This window comes from Vicugna pacos, chromosome 14, assembly GCF_048564905.1.
Source record: "Vicugna pacos chromosome 14, VicPac4, whole genome shotgun sequence".
NCBI classification, from domain to species: domain Eukaryota; kingdom Metazoa; phylum Chordata; class Mammalia; order Artiodactyla; family Camelidae; genus Vicugna; species Vicugna pacos.
In genome coordinates, this window is record NC_133000.1 from 9045815 (window position 1) to 9069916 (window position 24102).

The 24102-nt window shown below is 36.2% G+C and overlaps 1 long non-coding RNA gene across 5 annotated transcripts in view; it reads right to left on the reverse strand.

Moving 5' to 3' along the window:
• The window catches only part of LOC140701096 (uncharacterized), a 233931-nt gene that overhangs the window by 183822 nt on the left and 26007 nt on the right, over positions 1–24102 (reverse strand). The window contains exon 1 of one of the 5 annotated variants that reach the window (XR_012079932.1): positions 13787–13902. The exons of the other annotated variants lie outside the window; for them this stretch is intronic. This is a non-coding gene — a long non-coding RNA (uncharacterized lncRNA). Of the gene's footprint in view, positions 1–13786; positions 13903–24102 lie in introns of those variants that run through there. 5 annotated transcript variants of the gene reach the window in all.

Below are 24102 nucleotides of genomic sequence, written 5' to 3' on the forward strand. Positions count from 1 at the left end.
TTATGCTTTATAATAATCTATCTACACACGCAAATATCTGTCTCCTTATTAAGTTGTGACAACTCTCCATTAATTTTGAAGCAACAAAATAGTACCCAATAAATCTTCAACAAATTAATAGACAAATAAATGTATTTCAGAGCAAAGGAGGCACAGTGTTGGTAGTGGGGCAGTGGACCATCAAAAGAGAGTTTGAAAAGCAGAATAGCACTCAAGCAGCTTTTCAGGCACTCTCATAAGTAATTTTTGGTATCTCTTGCTCTCTTTCTTCACCAGTTCCTTCCAAGTGATTGCAATTTTTTTTTTTCAGCCCTTGGTTCTTGCCATGATCTTGTGCTTTTATTTAAAACTCCTTTCTGATACCAGATACCTGAAAAACATTCAACTATTGGCTTTCCTCCCATTTTACTGTACTTGGCTCAAATGTTCTCCCTACAACCAATCCAAGAATTCTTAAATCTCTATGAATGAACAAATATTTATTTTTCACTTTATATGAGCTAGGGATTGCAAGATTAAAAAAAAGACAAATTCTGTGGTTTTATGAAGCATATGTTCTAGTGGTGAAAACAAGGAATATACAGAAACAAACAAAAAATTAATACTATAATTCCAGGTACACTTTCTAAATTCTTTGCAATACATCCTTTTCCAGGATGAGCTGTGACTGCACTTGGAAAGTACAAAACTTTAAATATTGGCTAAGTCTACTCAAATATATCTACATTCATGTTTTATTTTACACCATTATCAGCTTCTTGAAAAAAGCAAAGAACAAATAAACAGTAAAAGAAAAACAAATAGTAAGATAACAGATTTAAACCTAATTATATCAATAATCATATTAAATGTAAAATGCCTAACTTCCCACAGTTAAAGGGCAGAGATTATGTATGTTGCTGATAAGAAATGTACTTTAAATGTTAAGATGCAAATAGGTAAAAAATGGAAAAAGAAATAGCATGCTAATTCTAATCAAAAAGAAGGCTGAAGTGACTATGTTAATGTCAGTTACTATTCTCTTTTTCAGAGATGAGAGTTTTATCAGAGATAAATAAGGTCATCTTAAAATGTTAAAGCAATCGATCTACATGAGGATGGAATAACTCAAACATTTATGTACCTAATAACAAAATTTCAAGATACATGTAGAAAAACTGATAAAAATTCAAGGAGAAATTCACAATTATAATCAGAGATTTCAATACCTTTCTGTCAATAACTGAGAACAAGGAGGCAGAAAATTACATCATTAACCAACTGGCCTAATTAATATATTTAGAATACATCACTCAGTAGAATACACATTCTTTTCAAGTGCATTTGGAAGTTTACCAAGATAGACCAAATTCTGGACGTTAAAACAAGTTATCAGTAAATTCAAATTACCCAAGTCACACAAAGTATGTTCTCTGGCTAAAATGGAATAAAATTAGAAATCAATAACAGAAGCATCTCTAGAATATTCCAAGTATTTGGAAACTAAAAAACACATTTCTAAATAATCAAATGGTCAGAGAAGAAATCAAAAGGAAAAATTTGAAAGTATTTTTTTAACTGAACGGAAAGTGAAACACATGATATCAAAATCTGTGGGTTGTCAATAAAAGAAAAATGCATAGTATTAAAACTGTATATAAGAAATATATAAAGGTCTCAAATCAATGACCTCAACTTCTACCTTAAGAAACTAAAAGAATAAAAGAGAAAATGAAGCCAAAGTAAGCAGAAGAATGGAAATAAAAATCAGTTTTTTGAGATCAATAAAGTTAATAAATCTCTAGACAAATTAAAAGAAAACGTGAGAAGACAAAAATTACCATTGTCAAGAATCACTACTGACTCACAATGTTAAAAGGAATATAAGGAAATATTATAAATCCAACAACTTAGATAAAATGGACAAAATCTTTGCAAGACAAAGAATACCAAAGCTCACTCAAGAAGAAATAGTTTTTTTCCAATTTTTTAATTGCAGTAAAACACTTATAACATAAAATTTACTATTTTAATCATTTTTTAAGCGTACAGTTGAATGGAGTTAAACACTTTTATGTTATGTGATTGTCACCAGCACTTTTCTCCAGCCCTTTCATCTTGTAAAACTGAACTCTGTACCCATTAAATAATAAGTACCCATTTCTCCTTTTCCCTATTCCCTGGCAACCACCATTCTACTTTTCATCTTTATGATTTTGAGTACTCTGAGTGGAATCATACAGTATTTGTCTTTTGTGACTGGCTTATTTCACTTAGCATAACGTCTCTAAGCTTCATCCATGTTGTAGCATAAGTCAGTGTTTCTTTCCTTTTTAAGGCTACGTTTGTTGTATTTATCACATTTTGTTTATCTGTTTATCCATGGATGAACATTTAGGTTGCTTCCATACTTTATCTATTGTGAATAATTCTTCTATGAACACATGTGTAAATATCTCTTTGAGATCTTGCTTTCAATTCTTTTGTGCATATACTCAAAAGTGAAATTAGTGAATCATATGGTAATTCTATTTTTTAATTTTTTAAGAAACCATCATTCTGTTTTTAACAGCAACTGCACCATTTTCAATTTCTATCAATAATGCACAAAGGTTTCAATTTCTCTACATCTTCAACAATACTTATTATTTTCTGTTGTTTTTTAATAGTAACTATACTAATGTGTGTGAGGTGGTATCTGTAGTTTTGATTCACTTTTCCCTAATGATAAGTGATGTTGTGAATTTTTTCATGTGCTTATTAGTCATTTGTATATCTTCTTTGGAGAAGTCTCTATTTAAGTCCTTTGATCATTTTAAAATTAGGCTGCTTGGTTTTAATTTTGAGTTTTAGGAATTCTATATATATTCTAGATATTAATCCTGTATCAGAAATATAATTTGCAAGTATTTTCTTCCTTTACATAACTGCCATTTTTGTCTGTTGATGGGGTCTTTTGATGTGCAATTTTAAAAAATTTTTTTACTAAGTCCAATTTGTCTATTTTTTTCTTTGGTTGCTTGTGCCTTTCGGGTTACATACAGAAAAAAATTACTGCAAAATCCAATGTCATGAAGCTTTTGCCTTACACTTTCTTCTAAGAGTTATATAGTTTTAAGTATTACATCTAGATCTTTGGTCCATTTTGAACTAATTCTTATAGCTTATATACGGTGTTAGATAAGAGACCAATATGATTCTTTTGCATTTGGATATCCAGTTTTCCCAGCACCATTTATTGAAAAGATGCTCTTTTTTTTATTGAACAGTCTTGACACCCTTGTCAAAGGGTCATATATTTGACCGTGTATCTGAGGACTTACTTCTGGGCTCTCTACTCTAGTCCGTTAGTCTATATGTCTCACTTTATGCCATTACCACATTGTTTTGATTATTGTGACTTTGTAGTGAGTTTTGAAATCAGGAAGCGTGAATCATCCAGTTTTGTTCTTCCTTTTTCAAGATTGTTTTGGTTATTCTGGGTCCCTTGAGATTTCACATAAATTTTAGAATGGACATTACTACTTCAGTTAAAAAAAAAAAAGTCATCAAGATTCTGATAGGAATTTCATTAAATCTGTAGATCACTTTTGGTAGTATTGTCATCTGAATAATATTAAGTTTCCTCTTCCATGAACTTAGGATGTGTTTATATTTATTTATGTCATCCTTAATTTCCTTCAGCAATGTTTTGTAGTTTTTCTATTGTTACTTTAAATTTACTATATGAACACTATTTATTAACAAATTCAAAATATGTCATCTCTCAGACATAAATAAAACTTTGAAATGTAAATTAAAATATACTTAGTTATGGCTCAAAAAAAGAAAAAATGTTTTGTTTATATTTCTTTATGATATTGGTGATCTTTGTATTTGGAAAAGAAAGCAATCAACTGGCTTCTTTTTATAGGTATTATGTTCTATTTCTAAACATAAATACAAGAGTGACTGAGTCATGAGGTCTACCATCAAAATGTATGCAGAACCTCACTGCTTCTTACCACCTCATCATTCACTCTAGTCAAGTCACCATCATCTGTGCCCTGGATTTTACAATAGTCCTCCACCTGCTCCCCTCCTTCCCTTTCCCCCTGCTATAGCCTATTCCTAACACATTCTCCAGCACCTTATGGCTTTCCTTTGCTCAAGACTCTCCAGTGGCTCCCTCATAGAAGCCAAAGTTTTTACAGTGGCCTTCCAGGTATTACATACTCCAGTCACACCCTCCTTCTTTCTCCTACTCAAACATGCCAGCCCCACCTCTACTTCGGGTTCTTTGACTTGCTCTGCCTGAAACATTTATGCCCCAGACATCTGACAGCTTGCCTTCTTGTCTTCTTCAGAGACTTACCCAAATGGTACCCACTTCACTCCCTATCCTATTTTCTGCCTTGTTTTTCTATGTAACATTCAACATTATCTTACATGCTATTCATTTTACCTATTTAGTGTATCATATTGATTTTACCAATAACCAAAATTACTGCCTTTACATATCTACAAATTTTGCAATGTGAGTTAGCAAATCCTCCCATCAAGAGGCTGAATCTATCTCCCCACCCCTTGAACCTGGGCTTCCCTTGTCTGTTGCTTTGGCCAACATAAGGAAATGACAGTGAGTCAGTTTCAAGTCTTCAAGAAGCATTGTGCACTGCTGCTCCCTTGCTTTTCTCCTCTGCCTTCACTGTGACTACAAGCTTGGCCCAGTCAGATCCAGACACAGGAGCAAGTCCAGGGAAAATCAGCCAAGCCCAACCCTGCCAATATTTAGACACATGAGAAATAATGATAAATAGTGGTGACTTTAAGCTATGAGGCGTTAGGGCAATTTGTTATGCAGCGTTATTACAGCAACAGACAGCAATGTGTCCTTCTATTGTCTTTCTCCCCTGTGAGAATATAAACTTCTCAGAGGCAGTAATAACTCTGTTTTGTTCCTGCTGGACCCTCAGGGTCTAGAAGAGTGCCTGGCTCAGATCACAGCTTAGTAAGTATTCATTGACTGAATGAAGGAATTCAATACAATTCGATAGTACGAATATTAGAAGATGAGAATTATTGGAGACTATCTTAGACGCTGCCTGCCATATGCACTTAGAGGCCCTCAAATTCCACCTTCAAAAGGTTAAGATTTAAATGATAATAATATTTATGCTTGATTTTTTTTTTAAAGTAAAATTACATCAGATGGCATTACTGCATTTAGTAATGTAAATCCCCAAACTATTTTTCAAACTTCCGGGCCCTGGAAAAACCTGGATACTAGATTTCCTAGCATGCCCAGTATTTTAGAGTATGTATTTAATTTAGGGGTGATCAGAGCAGACAACGTGATTTAAAGGCATCAAGCAGAATCTCTTGACAAAAATTTTGTATCTTTTATGATAATTAAACTTTTACCATTTAACCTTCATTTTATTTGGTATGGAAGCCCTGTTTTCAAGTTATCTATTTCATAATTAGTCTTAAGTATCTAATAGGAGCTAAGTTTAAAGCATCATGAGAGTTAAAAATGTTAACATTTTTGCCCTTGAAGGCTTAGAATTTAGTTTAATAAAACATAAGTAACACCAAGAGCAAGGAGGGTCCCTTAAATGGTGTTCAGCAAAGCAGTTCTTTTCTGCTTAAGAAAGTAAATGACTAGAACAATTATTAAGTATGGATCTTAAATCTTAAAAATATATCTTAAATTTTTCAATAACTCTACCATATCTTTACTCTTCCCAGAATCACACACAAATGGATCATGAAAACAGGAAAAAAATTCCTCTAAAGTAGCATTCCTATTTCCACTGACCCTTTCGGCAGGAGCAGCAGGCTGCCCAACACCACCAGGTTCATGCGCTCACATAAGTTAACTCATCACTGCTCTACCATTGTGATCTTCAGTTACACAGAATGCCAGGAAAGTCAGCAACATAAACAAGCAAAAAAAGGTCTAAACTAATGTTTATCATTATAAAAACCAAAAGAGATGCCCACTGCATTTCTTATGGATAAATGTGAGTCCATTCATACATCAGTATGTAAACTTATTCTTCTGATGGTATAAACTAGTCATGATGGATACATCATGTGGATATGTGTCAACATCCTCTAAAAAACATAGCCAGCATATAGTTGCTACTGGAAAAGATCCTGCAGCAACTAAGATCTATGATCCCTACATGCAAGTTCCACATCAATGGCATGTAGAGTCCTGGGTTGAAAGGGCGGGAGCACAGGCAGATGGGAAGAGAGTGAGGCAAGAGAGATGGGAGTTACCCTCACTAAATGTGACTTATTTTACACTCACACAATGTCTTTCTGAAAATCAGAAAAAGAATAAAATACATTGCCATGGACATAAATGACTTTATTTCTCATAAGATGATAAATTTAAGAGGGACCCAGTGATGCCCTTCAAAGGACTACTCTGTTGAAGAGGTGTAGAATCATTAAACTGATTGACAAAGCAGATACTGAGAGCTAGCCTTACTTTCATATGACGTTCTAACATAAGACTGACCAACCATGCCCAACCAAGCATGTATCCCATGACACAATCACACCAGTACCTCCTCTTTAATTGAACCCTAGTGTTATCAATAGCCTACACTATCTGTAAGATTTCCTCCTTACATTTTTAAAGACTGTATCTTACACTTCCAGACAGAATGAATCCTTTTCTTGAGAGAGAGTAAAACAGAGAAGTAAACTCGTTATCTTTGTAATTAAAACAGAATTAAAACATTACATCAATTATCTGACCAGGATAATAAACTTCATTCCCTACTTCACCTCACACATGCAGTGTTTCTATTTTCCAAGATGTAAACTTAAAAAAATAATTAAGTATTTAAAACACCTGCCTCATAGGAGTTGTGAAAAGTAATGGAATTTAAGTTGGAAAGAATGTAATTAGCTGGCCTGGAATTTGGCTAGTGCAGCTAAGTTAATACCATAGCTTTGTCAAAAATGTGTCACCAGGCCTATAAGCTCAGGGAGTATAATAGCAACTCATGACCCCAAGTACAAATCGTCTCTGAAGTCACACGCAGTCCCCTGTCTACTGCACAGTGCTGGCCACCGGTTACAGGTCTGTGGCAAGAGCAGTCTTCACCTCATTTACCAAAACTCCCTTCTATAATAAATCAGCAAAAACGTACCGAGTGCCTCGTGTTAAGAAAGCCCGATCAGCCTGCGGGAGGGTTGTTCAGGGGGTTGTTAAATTCAGCGTTACTGTGAATTCTGCTTTAAAAGCCTGACTTTAAGCAGTATGTGCGGAAACTCTGTCACTCTTAATATTTAGATCAATCAGAATTCCTAAAACCTCTGCTCCCTCCAACAGTTTGTCCTACAAATTAGCGCTTTTTATTAACCAACATAATACAGCATAAAAACTAGCAATGTTTTTGGAATTATGCTTGGTCGGATTAGTAAAAGCATTCTTAAGACTCTATGAATGCTGTCTTTGGACCTCAAGCTTGGAAATGTTTTCACGCACCCAAAAGTTTAAGGCTGAATTGGGTACTGGCCTGAATTCTGCATTTGAAAAGCCTGTCTTTGATTCTATCGCCAGGAGCTTTTACCCTGGGATTTTCCAGGTATCCATTTAACCCTTGACATTTTAAGGATGTTTTCTGTGAAGAAGGTTGTTGTACAATAAAGAATTCATCTAGTCTTTGTCCTGGGTTCCTGGCACAGAGCTTCTAAAACTCAGATTTTCCTGAGTAATGGAAGTGTTTTTGTTATTCATGAGCTCCTTACATCACACCTGAGTTTACAGGAATGAGATGGCTCAGGATGGGGGTGTTCACCAGAAAAGACAGCCATGTGATTGCGGGCTTGGAGCTTTGGACCCAGCCTGACCTCTGAAGATGGGAGGAGGGTTAGAGAGCAAGTTCAGCCCTGGGGCCAATGGCTCAATCAATCAAGCCCATGTAATGCAGCACCAGTAAAAATCTGGACACCAAGACTTAGGTGAGTTTCCTGGTTGTTGAACACACTGATACACTGATATGTAGGAAGCAATGCAAACTGACTTCATGGGGAGACGACAATGGAAACTATGTTGAGACCTCTCGGTTCTTGTCCTATGAGTCTCTTCATTTGGGTGGTCTTCATTCGTATCCTTTATAACAAATTGATGGTTTTAAGTATAATACTTTCCGGAATTCTATGAGTTGATCTAGTGAATTATCAAAATCCTTGAATTTGTAGCCAGTTGGTTAGAAGCGCAGGGTTCCTGGGGGCCCCAAACTTGCAATGGACATTGAAGTGAGGACAGCCTTGCTGGGGGTGGTGCCCTTAAACCTGTGCAGTCTGACACTAATTATGGATGGTTAACATCAGAATTGCAGGGCAGCACACTAGCGGTCCATATCTGTTGTCAAAATTTCAAAGGGCTCTTTGACCCAAAAGCTAACATTATAAACCACTTCTCTACATAGTGCTAAAGTTTCCCAAAGGAAAGTGAAATTCTTAGAGATCTAAGAAAGCTACATTAGCTATGAAGAACAGTCAGATGACTTCCACAAATTTACCAAAGATCAAAAACACCTCAGATGCTTAAAAGTCAGGATAAATCTTAAATCCTCTCCTTTCTAAACTTTCAAAACCAAAAAAAAAAAAAAGTGGAGCACAAGTTTTCCCAAGACAGAAAGTTCAATACCTAACTCCTCATCTTCTCTATCTGATCTATCCTTTTCATTCCTATTCCCTCATCTCCACCCCATTATCTGCCCCCTTCCTAGTCTTCCCCATCTCTGCAAATAAGGACAACAGTTACACAGGCCGTCAGTCTTGGAGTCATCCTTGCCTCCTCTATTTTTCTCATATTCCACATCTAAAACACCATCAAATCCCCCAAAATGTATTCAATAGCAGACAATATCTCATCTTCCACTGAAGTCCCAAAGACCCTTAGAGAGTGTCCACAAAATGTTCACTAAAGGGACAGTCCAACAAAGTGAGCCTGTCACTTCAAAGAAAAAAAATACAAAATACTCAAATATTATTTGACTTCTTCACTGCATTGATGCTTGCAGAGATGGTACAAAAACAATGGTGGATAAAACTGTTTGAGTCTTAAGAAAAATCTAAGCAATGGCACTAAATTGTCCTATTGGTCTGTATTCCTCAGTGCCACACACTCAAGCTGGGAGGGAGTAAGGGAGAGGGAGCCAGTTTCACTTAAGAATGTCCTTAATGAAATAGTACCAATTTTTAATGTTAGTTATTAAATATCAACCTTTGAGTTCATGCTTTTATAAGACTCTAGCTAATAAAATAGAAAACATACATAAAGCACTTTGTTACATGATAAAATACATTTGTACAATTGTTTGTGTTGTAAGCTCAACTAACCACTTTTCCTAGGAACATCATTTTTTCTTAAAAGAAATACTGAGAAAAATCATCATTATTGACGTTGGTTATTTGCAGATATCTTCTTTAAAAATGAACAGTGAGCCTGTCACTTTTCAAGGAAAAGGAACCACAGAAAATTGATGCCAAAGATAAAACTGAAGATTTTATAGGGATATTAGAATTTCTGAAAGTTCATATCTAACACTGCGGGCTTGAGAGCTTCTCAATAGTTAAATCTTTTTTTGATGAGATTGGTGGTAATATGAGTGAATGTGGCTTTTTTTATATAGAATAAAATGCATCACCATTTGGGAAATCTGCATAACTCAGTATTTAATATTTTCCAAATTTTCTTCATGATGTCACCAAATTAGGGATGAGTAAAAATGTATTCACAGTAGGAGACAGACCAATGGGTATTCAGGAAACAGATTACAAAAAATTTACTGATATAGTTTCAATGAAACTATATTGCATATTGCAAGTAACCTTGAAGAACTATTACTCATAAATTTTGGTGGAATATCAAAGAAGAATATCCACTATTATCTGAAAACTGTTCCCTTTTCCAAGTATCTCTGTAAGAATAGATTTTCTTCACAGACTTCAGCCAAAACAACATATCATAACACGTTGAATGCAGTAGCAAATGTGAGAATCCACTGTCTTCTATGAAGCCAGATATTAAGGAAATTTGTAAAACTCTGAAGTAATGCCAATATCCTCACCATTTTTTTTCTTTTGGAAAAATATGTTTATTTTTCATAATAATATATTAATATATTATAGATTTATTACTGTCATTTTTAAGTTAATCAATAAATGCATTTTTAAAAGTCTCAGTTTTAGTTTAACATGTGGTAAATATTGGTAAATATAATCCACATAAACAAAAACCTTTTGAGGTCTTCAATAATTCATGGGAGTATAAACAGTTTCTAAGACCAAAATGTTTGAGAAATACTGCTTTACTGTTATTACTCTGTTCCAAGCCATTATCATCACTCTCTGAATTTTTGCATTAACCTCTAATAGATCTCCCTGCTCTCATCTTGTTTCTTTGCATAATATTCCCAGCCAAATCCAGGGTGATTCTTTTTAAATGTAAATCAAGTCATATCACTCCTCTGATCTAAATCCTCCAAAGACTTTCTTCCAAAATCATTTGGAGAAAAGGGGAAAGTTCTTATTGGCCTGCTAACATTGGGCATGTTCTTTAGTGATACCTGCCACCATGCCCTCACCTCACTCTCTCCAGGCACACAGCCTCTTGCTCTTCCTCAAATAAGCTAAGTGTGCTCTGACCCAGTTCTTCTCTCAACTTAGAGTTCTTTTCCCTCGTGTATCTATGTGACTGTCTCTTTCCTGCTTTGGTCTCCATCCACATTTCACTTCACTGAGGTCTTCCGAGACCATTTTGCTAAGACTGTTTAAAATCATATCCCCCCCAAGCCCCTACCTTGCTTTATTTTTCTCTGCATTTATTACCATCTGATGCGTGATATATTCTGCTAATTTTTTTTTCAGTTTATTGTCTGTTTCCCTTTACTGAAGGATAAGTTCTTTGAAGGCAGGAATTTTGTCCATTTTTCGCTGTATCCCCTGGCACACAGTAGGCACTCAGTGAATACTTGTTGAATGAATGAATGAGTGAACGAACAAGTGAATGAGACAGCATGAATACAGAGAAAGAAAAATGCCTCCAAAAGTTCTAAACAATTGTAGTCTTATCAGAGTTTCCCTGATGATTAAATTTAAATTCAACTTAATTTTAATTAATTTAAATTTCAATAGCCACATTTGGCTAGTGGCTACTGTATCAGACAGTATAGCACTAGAATTACAGACCAGGCTCACTCTTCAGATCCTTCAGAATTTCTAGTCCAGGACCACTGAGGTCTTTCTCTATTTGCCTAAGTCATCTAAGGTGTTCATTTAGGCTTATAACACAAAAGCCATCTGCATTTTGACAATGGCCTCTTAAACATCTTAACTGATTCAGGGACAGAGGGAACAGAAACCTGATACCAAACCAACCAAAAATGTGGACTATTTCCAAACCTGTGTGAGGCTAGAATTGTCATTAGGAAATACAAACTTTTAACTTCCTCCAAGTCCTCCTTTCTCCCTGAATTTGTATTTGCACCAGCTTTTCGATCACTATTCAAACCAGGAAAAGTAGTTGGTTTATTACTTCTTTTAAATCACTCTTACCTTTTTTTAAACAACTGATCATTTCTAATATTATTGTACTAATGGATGAATTATTACCACTTTTCCAAAGTTAAGGAAAATTGATCCAAACATTTTAAATGTAAAAATCTATATATACAATCATTGGACTGAAGAGATGAAAATGTCTATACAAATGAAACAAATAAAAATGAATTTACTAGAGGTCATTTAACACTTTCTTTGGATATTCAAGTCCAAGGACAAATCTTTATAAGGAATTTAAATCACATTCCAAAAAATTGTAGTTTGTCCTTATAAGCTATGCATTTACATACATAGGTAGATAAATTCTGAAAATCTTTTGTGTGAATGGTATAAACATACATAAAAATCAGGAGATGAGGAGGCCTGGATATCTTTAAAACAAACAAGCCAACAAACAAAAACACACAATACTGAAGCTGGTTATGTCAATGGAAATAGTGATGACACAGTAAAATAGCACAGTCTTTGCCCATTGATTGCTGAATCCACCAGTGGTTCAGACAATCCAAAATAGTGGGTGATCTGTTATCCAGTCAGTGCTCTGTCCCTAGAGGTTTACTGCTACTGCAGCTACTATCCGCCCCCCACTCCCACTGGGAGCCCTCTCTGACCACAGTAGTCTATTACTCTAATCTTCCCTGAATCTACAACTTTGGAGTCAATTTATTAGTCTGCATGTTCTCTGAAAGCAATAGTTGGGGACAAGGGAGCATATTAGGAAGGAATACAAGGCCAAGGAGCATTTTCAGTTGAGCTGAGACCCTGTATGGCATTCCTGGCTATCAGAGGACTCTCCCTACAGGAAGAATCTGAGAGTTTCCACAGCAAGAAAGCCTTTGTGCCCAGCCACCAGGTGTATGTTCCTATTTCTCTATCATTTGTCCACCAGCTTCACTATTTTTGATTGAGCACTTCTATGGAAAAAAGAGCTTTACTTCCTAAAGTCTTTTTATTCTCATAAACCCAAAGAGGTCATTCTGGTTACAGAAAGATACGGGGTCTAAGAACCATGGCTGAAGCCCCCAAGCTAGTAAAAGCTGAAATTAGTTCACAGAGCAAGTCAGTAACCTGGAAACTTCTTTCCTCTTCTACACAGATTATCTCATCACACAGATAATGCGCACAAAGGTCGTTAGAGGACATCTAAAAACCAGGCTTCATTTCCTTGTGTCTCGTAGACTGCCTGGGTGAAGGGAAGGAACAGCTGGGTTAATTCCTGGGCAGCAACACCCAGGAGAGCTTTCAACAGAAGTCTAATTTTATATGAAAATGCTACAAGATCACTTACAGCGGACATCCCCCAGATGAATCCATCTTAAAGTGAACACATCAGCAAATTATATTTATATTTAAGGAAAGAGGTCTTGTAAAGACACGCCCTAAAATATGCCATTGCATTTCTCTGGAATGTGTTCAGGAGGTGAAAATAACTAAAGAAACGGCCAGCTTTCCTTATCACACAATATTCCAACCATCTGCTGCATGTGCTTATGAAGACAGAGCTCAGTGCTTAAAATTCTCATCAAAGAAAATGTGAATAACCCGTTTACAACCTGTGAGAAAAAGGGAGAAGGATGCCTCTTTCTCATTGCCACAGGTTCAGATTCACAGTTAACACATGCAGTTGTGGGTGGCTGTGCTTGTTTCTTGAAAGAAGATAATTGCACACACCACCAAATAACAAAACAGAAGGGGACAATGAGTGTGGGTGGTGGGAGTGAGATGTTAGAATAATCTAATTACTGTCGGGTGGTTTTCAAGCTGCACTAAGGGGAAAAAAGCCTAAACAAGATCCATTACCCAGAAAACAATCTGAGCTTCCATCTCTGCTCATTTTTATCAACTGATCCCAAAAGTTTTCATGAATTTGACAAACTTTGGGTTGATATATGAGCCAGATGCTATTTGCTCTGAGTGCAAAGATAGGTTAAAGTCTCAAGTTCAATTAAGTCATCAAAGGCCAGTAACTTTCACTCTATATATGCTATGACTACTAATTGTATATTACACACTGGTGAACACTGGGACCATTATTGTTGAAAACAACTTCCTGGCCTCCTCTGAACAGCCCAGGGTTCAGATAGAGACTTTGGAAATTTGTCACCTATTTGTGTAAGGCCCCAGGCTTTTGGAACGAGGACAACTCACCTTATAGGGGTAATAAGTAAAGTGGAAGTGGCCACTACAACAGGAAAGAGAGGCTTTAAAAAAGAGAGAGGGAGAAAAGACATACCTCCTTGCGGCCTAGCCAGGATCAGTGGCCTCTGCCTTACTTCAGTGGTTTTGGACTTTGAAGATGGCACTGAAATGTACTATAGGTAAAGCATGAGGCTGACTTGGTCTGCTTCCTGCACTGTAGAGGTACAACAAGGAACATGGTACCCAGGGTACCTCATGAGGCCCACCACACTGTGACAGCATAGAGGCCAGAAGAGGAGAAACACTGGGAAGAGAGGTCCCTATGTGCTAGACGCACACACAGCTATGAGCCCTTGTAATGACAGCATCCTATGTTCTGGCAGTGGCTTGCAGCTGTCATTAGAGTGGACATGCCAGTTCCAAAACAGTGACGAAAGTCGTAACAATGCTCTGGAGAGCTCAAGAATTGACAGTCCTGGAATAGAAAGGATCTGACGTGGACAGAGGTAACTGGATCATTCAGGACAGGCTTCACGTAAGCAAGCTGGTAGACTGAATCAAATCATCTTTGGAATGACAGCCAGGCAGGCTAGATGAAAGAGTCCCGAAACTGGAAGTCCTGGCTTGCTGGACTCACTACGCATCTCTCCCCTCACCCGCTGCAATGCCATCTCCAAATCCCACCCTCCAGCTTTGCCTCTGAACTTGGAAACTGTTAAGGATTAAATACACAAATAAACACTCTGTGAAATGTAATAGGCACACCTGTCACCATTAGCTGTCAACATGATCACAAATGTTGACATTAACCATCAAAGTGTTGAAAGGATATAATATAACTGGTTAGAATACTGAAGTCTGTGAGCATCTCTGAATGAACAGAAAATTACCACTGTCATCCTGACATGCTACAGCATTAATTATACACTAATAAAAGTCAACAATCATTGTATCATTACAGTTACTGAAATCCAAATGGCATCGTTTTGTTTGTGAATCATTGGATTAAAGATATTAGGGCCAGTGAATTAAACTTCGCATTCCTTCCCTTAGACATGGCACAGCCAAGTGCTTGTTTACTTGGCATGCTCCTTATTACTCAGAGAGAAGCACTTGGCTGAACCGAGTCCCTTGGTTACAAGTACGTCATCAGCCACACTTAAACCAGGAAATGCAGGACTCTCAGGAAGTGCACTTGATAATAAAGCACAGTGAGCCAAAATTAGCCAATAATCGGCATTACTCTTCATCCTGAAATGATGCAATCATACTTTACAAGGTAGTCAAGCGTTGAAGATCAGCCTGGTGAACATATACGATCCCTTTCCTAGGTCTGTCAAGAGTTCATGCGATTTTAAATGACCAGGTGTTAGACTTCCTAGTGTTTCAGCTTCTCTTTTCATAATCTAGAAACAGCCATCAATAACAGGATTTATAGTCCAGACGGGTGGCAAATTCACTAGACTGTAAGCTCTTTAATGCTAAGGACAATGTTTTATTCTTTTTTATATCTACTGAGCACAATGCCTGGTGCAGCAGGTATTTAATTAATGCTTGCTAAATTATTAACAATGAGAAAACTAAATGACGAATGAGCCCTATTAGTCACTAGCCGATTGGACAGGCTTTCTTATTGCCCACCAGCACTATGAAGCATAGGGATGGGGATGACTTACAGAATCACATGGAAAAGCCTGTAGGGCTTTTCCTAGCCCCATGGAGCCATGAGCCTGCCTAGACAGGAGTAACTCAGTAACACACACACTCCACCTGCCAACACAGAGAAAAACAGCGTTCTTAGATTCCAGTATGCCAAGGCCCACTTATTTCAGGTTGTTCATTTTCAGCAGGCACTGTATAAATACCAAAGAAACAGTGCTGAAAGTAAAGATATTTTTTATTTTGAATCCTAGAAAATTCATAGGAATTACTGTCTTTTGGTGGATGGGTACAGCTGGAATTCTGTTTATCCTGGAGTGCACACAGCAGACAAAAGTACTGAGGCACCATTCCTAGAGAACTGCAGAATGCTGTTTCTGTTTCCTAGTGATTTATAATCTAACACCTGAGTGACTCTTTAAAGAAAAAGTAGCCATGCCTAACATTAAGAAATTGTTAATAAGCATGTAGGGTTGCAGAGGCTCTAGAGTGAAAAGAACTGGGTTTGAGATCTGGCACTTCTTAGCTGTGTGATCCTAAGCAAATCACTTAACCTCTCTGAGCCTCAGTTATTATAACTGTTCTCATCTGTTAGCCTTCTTTTAAGATCTAGATAAAGTCAGGTATATTCTGAAGGGCTCTGTAAATTGTAAAACAAATTACAATGTTATTCATTATTGTTTTATAGTTGCTTCTTTCTGTATATATAGAAGGTAAAGATCTAAACTATAGGAAAATGCCCAATTTAAAAAGAGTAATTCAGAGAGCTATAACTGCAAAGTGAGAGTGAATTCCAGTGTGACAGAGTGACTGAAAATCAAATCCTGGATTTAGCCAGGTATCCAGAGACATCACTCCATACCAGGAAGGTAATAATGTCTTTCTGCATAAGTTTGTTTAGAAGACAAAAGAATTTGGCTCTCAATTCTGGTGCCTCCAATATCAGAGTGATTTTGACATCCAGAAATTATATGCAGTGGCATCACTCAATGTCTGCCACGTTTATTTAATTTTTTAATTTAAACTTTAACACTATTATGTATCACATAAGCAACTAGAGCTTTTTATTCAGGTCTAAAAAAATCTAAAACTTTCCAGATCAGAAATACTGTTGGTGGAGACAAATAAAAAGGCTGGGGTGTTGGGCTTGGGGTGAGACATTGCCCAACAACAGGCTTTCAATGATGTTATGCTTTCCTATAAACCTGTATGCCTTCTTTATAAAATAAGCAATTTTTCTGACATTTTTTTCATGGCCCAGTTCCTCTCGTCATTAAGGGACACATTTTTAAATGGATTTTAGTACTTCTCTGTTTGGAACAATTATGTATTTTATGAAGGAATATATACACAGTTACCATATTTTTCTCGAACTTCTAGTTAACATTTCCCCTGCACAGTTGGATTGCTGGTGTAAATTCGTTAGAGAATCCTTAATTTTCTTCTCTCTCTTATCTTCTGTCCTTCTCTGTCTTTCCCCTTTGGGTCCTCCCGACAACTGTTGTGGCTCTCCTGACACCGAAGCAGGGGAAACAGATGGCGCCCCAGCTCTCCTCTCAGGGTTTTATCGAGCTGCAGCTACAGAACCCACACGGAGGGAGGAATTCAGGTCCCAGACACATTTATGCTCATCTAAAGATGAGGTAACTTCTCCTCTCTGCACTGTGATCAAACCGAGGCTGATCCACAGAGGGAATTTCCGGTGAGGTGTGTGGCTGGATGCTGCGCTTGGCTCCTCCCTGGGAGTAGTCGGTCTCCATGGAGACAGACGCTCGACAGAAGAATCACGACAGGGCTAGGTGGGGACCAGGAGCAGCAGGGGAGACACCACAAGTCAACAGATAGGGAAAAATAAGAAACACTAAATGGGAGGATCAATTATTTGGGTGGAAGAATTTACTTTCTAGCTGATCTTTAAAATATTTCCTCATCTCAAAAAAATTAAAATAAAATAAAATATAATATAATATAATATAATATAATATAGTACAGAGAAGACTATTTAGGTGAGTAACACCAAAGCTTTAGTTGTTAATTACATATAATTTCCTCAAGTTGCACACACGATATGATCTATTAAGCTCTTGGCTTTCTCTAGCATCTCACTAATTTCAGAGAGTGATTTCTAATGATCACAGTTCAGAAATTGTCAGAAATGTTCCTCTCCTTTTGTTGCTTGTCGCCAAGTGAGAACAATCTTGTAATGACACCACACGTTTCAACATGCCTTTCCACAATGAGTCTTTAGAGGGAAATTCAACTTATGAGAATTAAGAAAACAGTCTGCTACTTCCCATAACATCAAAACCAGAGGAACATAGTTTTGCATGCAGAATACTACAGGACTATAATGCCTGCAGTGGGGGTGGTTATAGTCTACATAGATGATGAGCCATCACTGCTAATCCACTTAAGTGTAGTATTACTTGCACTTGCGAATATACACACTTTAAAGTCACTGATACCATATAATTTGTTACCATTTCTAAGAACTAAGAAATAAAAGGAAAATGTGAAAGGTCAAAACATAAAGTCTCAGCTTTGTTTCACAACAATTATATGCCAACATGACAAAAAGCTAATGTGCTCAATACTACAGCTTCTAAAAATCAGAGATATGTTCATTTTGTTACTTTCCACCACCACTCAGGATTAACCTTAGTCATTAGTATTGTTTTCAAAATAAAACAGTGAATAATAATCAATGCAGGAAAAATAGACTAGTAAATGAGGTGCATTTATCTAAAATCCTCTGTCCTTAGAGATCAAGAGTGACTTGCCAGTTGGGACTTGAGCAGATGTGACAGCCAATGTCACAGGAGCCAAAAGTGAAGTGAGAGCGAAGGTCTCAACCACATTCCCTAGGGGATGCTTTTGAAAGAAATGCCCTTTGAGCTTATGCCAGTGACACAACACCTTTTTATGACACTGCAATGTTGTTCTGCTATACTGTCAAGAATCCTTGGATACAGAACAAACTTGTGATATTTCAAAGCTATCTCAAAAGGCCTAATAATTCATTTTACTTATGAAGTACTTCAACAACCAGGGCAAGAATATCATTTTTGTGCTCAATGTTATAGTGCAATTCAATTCATGATTATAAAAGTCAGTTCTTCCGCATGATTTGAGTCAAGTAAAAAAATCTGCAAGCCTCAAATATAACTCCTTTGCCCACCTGAAGTCTTATTTGAGTTGATTGTAGATTCTGACATTGTTTCCAGAAGAACCCTATTAAACTTAAAAACTCTATCATGAAGTAATTAAATTATACTAGTAAAAAATGCTTAGCTGAATGAAGTTCCTTAAGGAAATATGGCCGGAACAGATAAAACAGGTAAAGCGATATTGAGATTGAGATTAAGGAAGAGACAAAGATCAATTTGGTATTTTGAATACATACCATATACATAGAATTGAGCACTTTACATGCACTCTACTTTTTAATCCTCACAATAAGTTATTAGTGCTCCCATATTACACAGTTGATCCCACAGCCAATGAGGAGTAGAGCCTGAATTCTAGCAACACTGATGAGTGAATAGGGATGGCAGGTGGATGGAAAGGAAAGTCTGGAGAAGGTCCACTGCATGGGGTGGTCCTGGGACAGTCAGGACAGTAATAGGCTAGGTGTCAGAGGACAACGCTCCAAATGCAAAATCCACCGAAGAGATGGCTTAAATGGATATAACAGATTCCTAACGTTGGCGCTACTTTATTTCATCATCATGTTGAAAACATCTGAAGGACAGTGGGGAGAATGATTCAAATAGAGGAAACTACAAGTGCCATTTAATCTTCACACACTTCAAAAAAGGTGGTAAAATGCTGTTGGGGGTTTACTGTAAAAATTAAGTGGGCTAGTGTTTGAGTGTGGTGAGGGTGTGTGTATAAGTGTGGCATGCATATGTGCATGCATCCACTTGGGGCGGTACTAAGCATGTGAATGAGTGTGCTGTGTCTGTGTGTATCTGCATCAGTGTGCATGGAAAAGCACACTGAACACACTACTACTTGATGATGCTTAATTTACTCAGCTGGGAAAACAACCAACTCTACTTGAACTGATCACCTACTGGGAGCCTGTCCCACAGAAAATGAACATAGCTGGGCTGACTGAGCTCTTCTTAAATTCAAAATGGGTACCCAAAAATGCCCAGTGAGCCTAATATGTTTCCTAGAAGCAAATTTTCCCCATTCTCCAAGAGGTCCATTTAACACTTTCTCATCTGTTTTCTGACTTCCAATATTCCCTCTAACCCACTCTAACTTTTTAAACTGTTGAACTCACCTCGTATTTCACTAAGAAGCTACACATAACCATATAGGAATTCTCTCATCTTCCCAGCATCACCTCTACCTGTGTCTGTACCCAAATACTCTGCCTTTATTCCTATTACAATGGAATACCCATCAAAGGCTAACATATTTGTGCTCTGGATTCCATCGTCTCTATGCTTCTCAAGGATTTCTGCAAGCCTTCTGAATTGTTAGTGCCCTTCTCTCTCATTCCTGTCAGCATACAAACATGCTCTAGGATCTCCCATCTTTAATAAGTGTCCCTGTATACTGCATCCCTCCTCAAGAAATGTTCACATTGCTCCACATCAGAGCAAAACTTACTAAAGTAGTCATCTAATTTGATTGCTTCTATGTCTTCACTTCCAATCATCTCTTTGGCCCTGTCAGTAGAACTTCAGTCTCTCCCACCAACCCAACAGAACTGTTCATAACCATCAACGACTTCCTTAATATCAAGAAAATCTTCACTTCTCTGACCTCATTTCACTCTCTCAACAGTGTTCTGTGGAGTTAAAACTCTCTCCTCCTTGAAATATTTTAACCTCTTGGTTTCCTTGAAACCAACTCTTCAGATTTCCCTACTAACTCACTGCCCATTCTTTCTCAGTTTCTTTGCTGGCTACAACTTGATATGAATAAAAACAAAAATACAATACACTAAAACTTAAGAGATGTTGAGAAAGCAGTGCTCAGAAGGAAATTTACAGCTGTAAACACCTATATATTTTTTAAAAGGAATCTCAGATCAATAACCTAACATTACAGAAACAAAAAGATTGAAAGGTATACTATGAAAAAATGTATGTCAACAGTTAGATAGTTTAGATAAAATGAAAAAACTCTTAGATGATACAAAATACCAAAACTTATTTAAGAAGGAATAGAAAACCTGAATGGACTTACAACAAGTAAAGAGACAGAGACAATGATACTAAAACTACCACAAATTAATGCCTAGGCTCAGATGGCTTCCCTGATGAATTCTAGCAAAAATTTAAAGAAGAATTAATGTCAATCTTTCACAGACTCTCCCCCAGAATATAACTGAACACTTCTCAATTCATTCCATATGATCCGTACTAAAGTTCCATGAAAACCAGAAAAGATATCATAACAAAAGGAAATTACATCCCAATATCTTTCATGAATATAGATGCAAAAATTCCCAACAAAATAAATTGAGCAACATATAAAAGGATTTTACACCATAACCAAGAGAGATTTATCTCAGGAATGCAAAGTTGGTTCAAGGTAGAAAAATCAAACAATTTAATTTTAACCATTTTAATAAAAGGACAAAAACAACACAATCATTTCAATAGATGCAGAAAAAGCATTAAACAAAATTCAGTGCCCTTTCATGATTAAAACACTCAACAAACTTGGAATGGAAGTGAACCTCTCAAGCTTATAAAGGACATCAATGAAAAACCTAGAGCTAAAATCATACTTTATGGTGAAAGGCTATATGGTTTCTTTCTAAAATCAGAATCATAACAAAGATGTCTTCTATAGCCTCTTTTATTCCACATTATACTGGAGGTTCTATCCAGGACAATTAGGAAAGAAAGAAATAAAAGGTATCCAGGTTAGAAAGGAAGAAATAAAACTATATTTGCAGATGACATAATCTTGTATAGAGAAAATCCTAGCAAATCCTGTAAAGTACTGTTATAACTAATAAATGACTATAGCAAAGTTGCAGGATAAATAATCAATATATAAAAGCAATTAGTCCTATATATAAATAGCAAACCATTTGAAAATGAATTTAAACAATTCCATTTACTATATCACAAAAAAGAATAAAATCCTTAGGAATAAATTTAACAAAAAAATTCAAGACTTCTACATTGAAAACCACAAAACATTATTGAAGGAAATTAGAGAAGACCTAAAACAATGAAAAGACATCCCATATTCATGGACTTTAAAACTTAATATTGTTAAAATATCAGTAATTGCCAAACTGGTCTTCAGATATGTTGCAATACTGAACGAAATCCCAACTGTCTTTTCTGCAGAGATTGTCAAACAGATCTTAAAATTCATATGGAAATCCAAGGGACTCAGAGTAACTACTTTTGAAAAAGATGGAAGACTCTCAAAAGTGATAAAATAAAAATTTTTTAAAAGGATGGAATTTTTCCAAGTTTTCCATATTTCCAAGTTTCAGAACTTACCACAAAGCTACAGTAATCAAAACAATGTGGCATGGCATAAGAATAGATATCTACATCAACACAATAGAATTGAGTCCAGACAGAAATGAACTTACGTTTTCATGGCCAATAGTATTTCAGAAAGGGTGCCAAAGATAAATCAAAGGGGAAGAAATAGTCTTTCAATAGTGCCAGGACAACCAGACATCCACCTACATGCAAATAATAAAGCTGGACTATCTCACCTCATATACAAATTACTTAAAATAGATCAAAATTCTAAATGTAGGAGGTAAAAATGATCAAACTCTTAAAAGAAACATAGGAGTAAATCTTCATGTCCTTAAATTAGCCAATGGTTTCTTAAATATGACACCAAAAACACAAATGAGAAAAGAAAAAAAAAATAGAAAAATTGAACTACATCAAATTTAAGCCCATTGTACTGCAAGTGACACTATAAAGAAAGTGAACATACAACTCACAGACTGGGAGGAAATATTGGTAAATCATGTATCTATTAAGATACTTATATTCAGAATATATAAAGAACTCTTTCAACTCAACAACAGGAATATAAATAATTATTTATACACTATAAATAATAATTAAATAATATTTAAATAGGCAAAGGATTTGAATAGACATTTCTCCAGTGAAAAAATAAAAATGGCCAATACGCATAAAAAAAGATGCTCAACATCATTAGTCATTATCAAAATGAAAATCAAAACCACAATGAAATACCACTTCACACTCACTTAGGATGGCTATTACCATAATTTGAAAACAAACAAACAAACAATATCGAGTGTTGGTGATGACATGGAGAAACTGAAACTCTTATTCTTTGCTGGTAGAAATATAAAATAGTAGGGCCACTTTGGAAAACAGTTTGGCATTCCTTGAACTGTTTCAAAGGAATATTACTTGACAATTAAAAGGAATGATTACTGACACATGCTATACAGCATAGATGAACCTTGAAAACATTATACGAAGTGAAAGAAGTAAGGACAAAGACCACAGATGTTATGGTTTATTTTGTATTAAATGTCTAGAATGAAATCTATAGACAGAAGGTATATTACTGTTTGCCTAGGGCTACGGAAGGGACAATGGTAGTAACGGCTAATATGTGTAAGACTTAGGGTTGGGGGGTGATGAAGCATTCTAACATATGTTGGTGATGGTTGCACAACTCTTTGAATATATTAAAAACCACTGAACTGAATATTTAAATAACTAGATTTTTCTGGTATGTGAATTATATCTTAATAAAGATGTTAAAAAAATAATCTTGAGAGCCAAATGCCACATATTTAAAGAGGGGGGAATTTACAAGATTCCAGGATAAGATGCAAAGTGAAAAGCATATGTCACTTAAAAATATTTCCTCTGCTGGCAGCAAGAACTGTAAGCGAACATTAATCTTAACTTGAGATATACTGGTAATTCTTACACAGGGAATAATTCATCAATTACGTATTCACAGACCTTTTCCTTAAAGGATTTGTAGTAGAATGAAAACAAATTCAAGCTACGGCAGCACTCAAAGTTTTCTCCTAGGGCTATGCATTGCTTCTTCAAGTCTTAAAGGTAACATCATAATAAGATGATTGTAACAGTTGAGGGAAAGCCTGGTTGAGAATTTCATCTGACTAGGTTTCCTCAAAACAGTGTTTCCAGCTTCCTGCCAAAATACCTATGAAGATATAGTACTCCAGGCAAAATACAGATTTCCTAGTAAGGTGTTTTTACTTACAAAGAATTTTGTTTGCTTTATTTTTTTTAAATAGATTTTATTTCTGGGGCAGTTTTAGGTTCACAGCAAAATTAAGCAGAAGGCTTGGAGATTTCCATTTACCCCCGACCCCACACAGGCACAGCCTCCCTTGCTATTGCCATCCTGTATCACAATGGTACCTCTGTTACAGTCGATGACTCTACATTAACACATCAGTATTACCCAAAGTTCATAGTTAAAATTTGGGTTCACTCTTGGTGTTGTACATTCTATGCCTTTGGATATAGTATCATACGAATAGTTTTACTGCCCTAAAAATCCTTTGGGTTCCACCTGTTCGTTCCCTCTCTTCCCTTTAACCCCTGGTCCTTTTTTTATCTTCACAATTTTGCCCTTCCCAGAATGTCACATCATTGGAATCATACAGTATGTAGCCTTTTCAGATTGACTTCTTTCATTTAGTAATGTGCCTTTAAGGTCCCTCCCTTCATCTTTTTCATGACTTGACAGCTCATTTCTTTTTAGTATTGAGTAATATTC